We start from the raw sequence: 8,003 nt of genomic DNA on the forward strand, positions 1-8,003 counted from the left end.
CATTTTCTTGTTTCAATGATATTATCTTACTTGTATCAATTAGATCTTGAATGATTGATGGTGATTTGTACTTAATTTTCATTCTTGATTGATTGTTTGGATTTCTTATGGACTTGGTAAAGATAAACTCTCACTCGATCATCCGAGGGATCCACGTGACAGGTGCAAGCCCGTGTAAGGACGTTTGAGAGATAATCTTGAAGAGGAAATAGGGATATTCAAGAGAGTAGGATGGATTTTATGATTAGCTCCTTGTATCTTGATAGATTAATGAGTCGTGGGCTTCTACGTTGATATCCGAGGAAGGCATAGTAATAGGTGCACTTCTGTGTAAGGACAACATAGGTACATGTCTAATTAATCCTATTTAGATACATTTCTCAGTCCTTAGCCGGTTGTCTATTGCAAGAGGGAACCGGCAACTTTCTACATGTTTGGCAATTGAGGGATAAGAATTGGTGAACCATTTACATTCAAGAAATCTTACAAAGAAACCGAAACTCCTAGAATCTTCCTTTATCATAACCCAAAACACTAAACTCTTGTTTGTTGATCTTTAATATTAGAGTTGTTTACCTTTACTTTGCTTTTGAAACGATTGGATAGTTGTTTAGCTAATTCGCATTGAGACATTTCTAGTGCTTATTCCAGTCCCTGTGGATACGATAATCTTTTATATTACTTGCGACATTTCCGTACACTTGCGGAGAGTAACAAGTTTTTGGCGCCGTTGCCGGGGACTGCGCTATAACATTAGGAATTATCAATTGAGTTAGACTAAACATAACATTTGTTTTCCTTTCATATTGCATAGTTGTAACTAATCATTAGATTTCTGTTTTTTTTTAGTTTCTTGTATAACTTTCACTTCTTGTTAATTCTTTTTGTACAAATTCAATTCTGCATTTTTGATTCTTCTAATTTTCTTTTTGTGTCGAATTGCTATCTGCTATCTTGTTCTTGTGTATGCGAAGATCTAACTTTGCAGGGGAATTCTTTCCTTTTGACCCTGAGATTGATAGAACTTTCCATAAAGAAGAATTCGCAAAGGCAAAGAACAGGAACATTTGAATATGGCAAATAGACCACTTAAGGATTATGCAGCACCCTATGCGAGAGGTTTTCGATCTAGTATTTCAAGACCTTCAGTGGAAGCTAATAACTTTGAGATCAAACCCGCAATTATATCAATGGTGCAGCAGAACCAATTTGGTGGAGGACCTCATGAGGATCCTAATCAACACTTAGAGGTCTTTTATGAAATATGTGGTACCATGAAAATGAATGGAGTTCCTTCAGATGCAGTTAGATTATTATTATTTGGGTTTTCTTTAAGAGATAGGGCAAAGCAATGGCTGAATTCTTTGGCCCCTAATAGCATCACCACTTGGGAGCAGTGTGAGCAACAGTTTCTTGATAAGTTCTATCCACCAATCAAAACAGCTCATATGAGGAATTTAATTGCAAGCTTCAAGCAAACTGACTCAGAATATCTTTTTGAAGCATGGGATAGATATAATAGTATGCTCAGACAATGCCCACATCATGGGTTGGAAAGATGGTTAGTGTTGCACACTTTTTACAATGGTATCAATTATCATACCAAAGTGTCCCTTGATTCAGCTGCTGGAGGGGCACTTATGAACAAAAGCTTAGATGAAGCTGAAGAAATCATTGAAAGTGTAGCACAAAATCATCGTCAATGGGCAAATGAAAGAAGTGGTGGCTATTCTTCTGTAAACCCAACAATTAAAGCATCAGGGAAGTTTGATGTAGATGCGGTCACTCTTTTGTTTGCAAAATTGAGCGCTCTTACAAAGAAATTTGAGAATATGGGGACTAGTGCTAATATGGTCAATGCTATTAGTACATCTTGTGAAGTATGTGGGAGTTCAGAGCATTCAAATGACTCATGTCCATTGGGAGCTATCACTGCACAAATCAATCAACTTGAACAATGTGATGCAATCATGAGTTACAATCAAAGGCAGAACAACCCATACTCAAATACTTATAACCCTGGATGGAAGAGTCATCCAAATTTTTCTTACAGAAATAATCAAGACCAAGGACCATCTATGGGGGCAAGACCAAATTTTCAAGCTGGGCAACAAAATTTTCAACATCTATCTTCTCAAGGCTTACCAAAGTCAAATGTTGAAAAGATGCTTGAAGAAATTATCTCAACTCAGAATGAAATGAAGCAAGATATAGCAAAGCTCATTCAGAGAATGGATAATTCTGAAAAGCATCAAAAGATTCAGGATAGTCAAATTGCCCAACTAGCTTCCTCATCATCCAGAGCACCAGGACAACTTCCAGGAAAACCTGATGTGAATCCTATGGAGCATTGCAATAGGATTGAGCTTAGGAGCGGACGGACCTTGGGAGACTCCCAAGTGACTGCTTCAAAAGGGATACAAAAAGAAGAAGAGCTCCCTCCTCCTGTACCGAATCAGATTCAAGCTAATGAGGAGAGTACCATTGAGGTTGAAGAGACTCTTCCACTGAACCATCAGAGCAAAGCTGTCCCTTTTCCTCAGAGACTTACAATGCTCAAGAAGGATGAAGAATTTGGCAAGTTTCTAGAAAAGGTTAAGGAAATTTGTGTAGAGGTACCTCTTATTGATGCTATTCTACAAATGCCTAGATTTGCCAAATTTCTGAAGGATCTCATGTCAAATAAGAGAAGAAGAGGAGAGGTCGAGACCATTGCGCTTAGTGAGGAATGTAGTGCTATTTTTGAGAAGAACACTTCTCCAAAACTAAAGGACCCAGGGAGCTTTTATATTCCTTGCAACATAGGAAAAGAATTTTTTGAAAAAGCTTTTTGTGATTTGGGGGCAAGTGTTAGCCTCATTCCCTATTCAATTTGTAATAAATTAGGTCTCAAAAACATTAAACTTACTACTATGGCACTTCAACTTGCCGATCATTCCTGCAGGTACCCTTTGGGTATTATAGAGGATGTGCCGGTAGAGGTGGATGGGAACGTTATTCCCACAGATTTTGTTGTGTTGGACATGGAAGAGGACCCTAGGATTCCTATCATATTAGGAAGACCTTTCCTTGCTACAGCTGGAGCTATAATTGATGTCAAAAATCATAAGCTTTCTTTGGTAATTGGTAAGGAAAAGTTGGAATATGATTTATCTAATATCTCTAACCATGTCTCGTCTCTTTTAAATGCTTGTAGCAGGACAAGCATTTATAAACTTGAGGAATGGAATTTCCATCCTCATGGAAGCCCACCGAATGAAGGAGACAATGTGGTGGAAGATGTTGGGAGAAGATCTGTTGGAGTGTATACTGAAAGCCTAAGCTTTGTAAACATTCATTATGAATAAAGAATCACATTTGGTCTAATTATCTACATTTGTTTTGTAGTTGTTCATTTAATTTATATTGTAGATAACATAGTATGTGGTGTCACATACAGAAGATGATGTTATCAGTACCTTATAAATTATAAACAGTAGCTCACGACCAGAATGGAAAGGAACAAACCATTAGAAGGTCGTAGTGTAATTAGGTATTAGTTTATCTTGACTATATAATTACACTAGTACACTCAGAGTGTATTGAGTAGGACCATTTGAGGTCGTTCCTTTTATACTGACTTTATAAAGGAACAAAGACCTCAGTTATTATGGAAGTGTGTGCTCTTAATCCTAATATAATAACAAGCACATATGTTTGATATTTATTTCTTTAATTTATCAATGGGTGAGATTTAGTTCGATGAATCAATAAACCCGATAAATTGGGAAATGGTATCACTCATAGTGTGTGTTGTTGATTATAGAAGGAAACCGTGTCCTAGTGATACTAGGTTGATAATGTCCTCAAGAGGAGCTCATAAAGATTGTCATGTTAAACCCTGCGGTGGACTTAGTCCGACATGATAATAAGGTTGAGTGGTACTACTCTTGGATTTAGATATTAATTAAATGAGTTGTCGTTAACTCACTTAATTAGTGGACATTCGATATCTTAAACAGGGAGACTAACACACTCATAATAAGAAGGAGCCCAAAATGTAATTTGGGATTGGTGCGGTAGTTCAATGATAGTTCTCTAGTGGAATGAATTATCATTGATAAAATTAAGTTGTGTGTTCGGGCGAACATGGGATGCTTAATTTTATCGGAGACCAAAACCAATTCCTCCTCTCGGTCCCTATCGTAGCCTCTTATTTATAGAGTACTATACCCACATATACCCACCTTCTATACCCACCTAAAGGGGCCGGCCAAGCTAGCTTGGGAACCAAGCTAGGGCCGGCCTAAGCAAGGTTACCCTAGCTGAACCCAAGCTAGTAGGGCCGGCCATAATTAAATAAAAAAGAAATTTAATTTTAGATTTTATTATTATGTGGGAGATATATTTTAAAGAGAATTAAAATTAAAATATCTCTCTTGTAAAAGATTTACAAAAGATTAAAGAAAGAGATTAGATCTTTTTCCTTATTTGTAGATTGGAGAGTTTTTTATTTTCTCTTTAAAATTATTCACATGTTAATAAAATTAAAATTATAGATATTTCCTTTTATTAACCATGAAGAGATTTTTAAAGAGAAATTTTATTTTTAAAATTTCTGGAAATAAATAAGGAAAGTTTTAATTGTTGATTAAAACTTGTCCAATTTGCTTCCTCTTGATGTGGCCGGCCATTAGAGTTTATTTGGGAAATTTTATTTTATTTTTCTCAAATAAATCATGTCAAGGAAATTAAGAAAATTTTATTGTAATTAAATTTCCTAATTTGCCTAGGCCAAGGAATATAAAAGAAGGGGTGAGGGTGCCTTCACAAGAGAGAACCTCTATTGTTTTCTCTCCCTTTCTCCTTGGTGTTGTGGCTGGCCATTACCCTCTCCCTCTCTTCCTCTTGTGGTGGCCGAATACTTCATCTCTCTTGGAGTTCTTGTGGTGGCCGGATACTACTTGGAGAAGAAGAAGAAGAAGGAGAGAAAGCTAGCATCTCTTGGAGCTTGGTTAGTATTTTGATTTTCTTCTTTGGTAAAGTTCTTCCTTTGTGGCCGAACCTTGCTTGGAGAAGAAGAAGGTGGTTGGTGGTTTCTCATCTTGGTAGATCGTTGCCCACACAACGTCCGAGGTTAGAAGAGGAATACGGTAGAAGATCAAGAGGTTTTTCTACAAGGTATAACTAGTAATTTCTATTTCCGCATCATGCTAGTTATTTATGGAAATAATACCAAATACAAGAGGCTTACGTTCTAGAATTTCGAATATGTTTTTCGAAGTTGTGTTCTTTGTTTCTTTCTTTTCCTTGTGATTTGATTGTTCTCTTTGGTTAACCTAAAGTTATTTTAGGAAATTAAATATTAGCTTTCTATTAAAGGTTTTGTCTAGTCGGTGGTGGTTGCTCCCATATCCAAGAAGGCCATGTGCCTCGCCACGTCGATTCTGGGAACCTTTATGGAAATTAATATTTAATGGAATTAATAACTTAAGGAGACTTGGGTCGAACGTGTTAAGTTCCGCAGGAGATCCAAGTCAAAACCTAAAAGAACAAATAGATTAAGTTTTGGATCAAGCGTGTTAAGTTCCGCAGAGATCCAAAATTTAATTTAAAAGAACACATGGTAGCTAGGAAAAGGTTCAGATCTTTGTACAAAATTTTGTACAATGGAACCTATAGGCTTTCCGAGTAGCAACCAACAATTGGTATCGAGCTAGGGTTTTGCCTCTGTGTATTTGGTATTTAGTTTAATTATGCACATGTCATACATAATTTAGGCGGGTTAATAGTAGGATGTGCTAACTCTATGGATGCAGGATCCAACTATTATGGCTTTTAGTTAATTATGTGTGTGATTGGACCCTTGGACATGTCAAGGGCAATTTATATGTGTGTGCATGATTGTATTAAAATACAGCAGGAGCTGTATTTAGTTTTATTAGGATTTTATTTTGATCTAGATACATGTACATTCCTTTTAGGAATATAGGATCAAAATGTAAAATTCTATTTATGTCATGGATCGAATCTTGCAAAGCGTGGAACCTTCAAAGGACCGAGGCGCAGTGGAACTCGGAGCAAGATGGATGCCAGTTAGACCCGGTGGCGGTGGCCAAATATGGCAGCAGCTTCGGATGACAACACACGGAGGACAATTAAAGATAAAAGCCATAATAATTGAAAATTAGATTTTCTATTTATTGCTTTTATATGTGTGCATGTTAGTTTACAAGTTTAGTAGGCTAGCATAGTTAAAATTCCTCATTTATAAATAACTAAGTGGGAGAGGGATTTTAAGTAAATCCCATGGTCTCCATTACTGGTTTGTAAGTGATGCAAACAAGCTTGCGCGTTGGCTCTGAGTGCCTTCCTCCATAACGGATGAGCTTGTTTGCGGATCACTAGAACAGACTTCCATTTTTGGATGACTATAGGAAGTTAATTAAGAGCGTGTGATCTTCCCCAACGGAAGGGGCATAATCTTATTAATGGACTTAGTGTCAAGTAATGGTGTACACTTAGACACATCTAATAGTATCCTCCCCATCGTCACTGCTATTATTTGTGTGACCAAATAATACCAACTATTAATTTTATTTGTCAAAAAGTTAGGTTGACAAGATAATAAAATTAATGGGTTAAAACCCTCCTTTTACAAATGTTGAATTTGTATACGTCCACACTAACGTGGCATACAAAATTCACGGTATTTTAAGGTGTTGGTTAATTTAAAATAGTATTGTTTGAGGAATCAATATTATTCTAAATTTAGAGTTCTGACCAAAAGTTATTTGTGATTCTTAGGATGACTTTCAACCCACTGTCCATCATACTTCAACAAAATAGACTTACTGGACCAAATTACATAGATTGGAAAAGAAACCTGGATATTGTTCTTACTGCTGAAAGCTATAAATTTGTACTGACTGAGCATTGCCCTGATGCACCCACTGGTGAATCTACCCAAGAGGAGATTGAATATCATAGGAAATGGGTAAAAGCAGATGAGATGGCGCGGTGTTACATTTTGGCTTCAATGTCAAATGTATTGCAACATCAAGATAAAGATTTACCAACGACTTATGATATTATGAACAATCTCAAGGAACTCTTTGGTCATCGGGATAGGGCTTCTAGACAAGAAGCTATGAGAAAGATAATGACCACCATGCAAGAGGGTACTCTGTAAGGGATCATATCCTAAACATGATGGCTTATCCGAATCGAAATGATCCTTGGAGGAGAAATTGATGGGAAACTCGGATCGATATGATCCTCCAAACCCTACCTAGAAGTTTTGAGCGGTTCCGCTTGAACTATAATATGAATAAAAGGATTTATTCATTAGGGGAACTACTGTCAAGCAGCAGAAGGATTATTTCGTCACAATGCTCAAATTCACTATGCTGAAAATGGTTCTACTTCTAAACCGAAAGGAAAGAAGAAGAAGAAACAAGCTGGTTCAACAAAGAAAGTGAATAAATCTCAGAGTACGGGATTTAAAGCTGGAATGAAGAAGCCGAAGGGCAAGTGCTTCATCTGTAAGCAGGCAGGACATTGGAAGGCGGACTGTCCTCGTAAGAACCAAAACAAAGGTATATCTCATACTCTAGTTGTTGAAACATGTTTAGCGGTGTTATCTACCAGCACCTGGTGTGTAGATACGGGAGCCACTGATCATGTCTGCAATTCCTTGCAGGGGTTCCAGGAAACCCGACGACTATCTGAAGGAGAAATTACCGTCTACATGGGCAATGCTACTAAGGTGGCAGCTGTTGCAGTGGGAGACGTCTACTTATCTTTTAGTAGAAATAGAAATTTGGTTTTAAGAAATTGTCTTTATGTACCCAGTTTTAGAAAGAATTGAATTTCAGTTTCTAAACTATTTTTAGATGGATATTCAGTTTCTTTCAGTAACGATGTAGTTATTAAAAGAAATAAAGTGATTATCTGTTCTGGTGCATTAGTTGGCAATTTGTATATTTTAAATCCAAATTCTTCCACAAAGCAAAACATGGAAA

At 36.9% G+C, this 8,003-nt stretch overlaps 1 non-coding gene across 1 annotated transcript; it reads right to left on the reverse strand.

The window, feature by feature from the left end:
• Positions 1-1,446: 1,446 nt before the first annotated feature.
• LOC122049932 lies at positions 1,447-1,552 on the reverse strand. Its single transcript, XR_006131172.1, has one exon. It is a non-coding gene; the product is annotated as a small nucleolar RNA R71 (small nucleolar RNA).
• Positions 1,553-8,003: the final 6,451 nt, after the last annotated feature.

This window comes from Zingiber officinale, chromosome 2B (genome assembly GCF_018446385.1).
Source record: "Zingiber officinale cultivar Zhangliang chromosome 2B, Zo_v1.1, whole genome shotgun sequence".
NCBI lineage: Eukaryota > Viridiplantae > Streptophyta > Magnoliopsida > Zingiberales > Zingiberaceae > Zingiber > Zingiber officinale.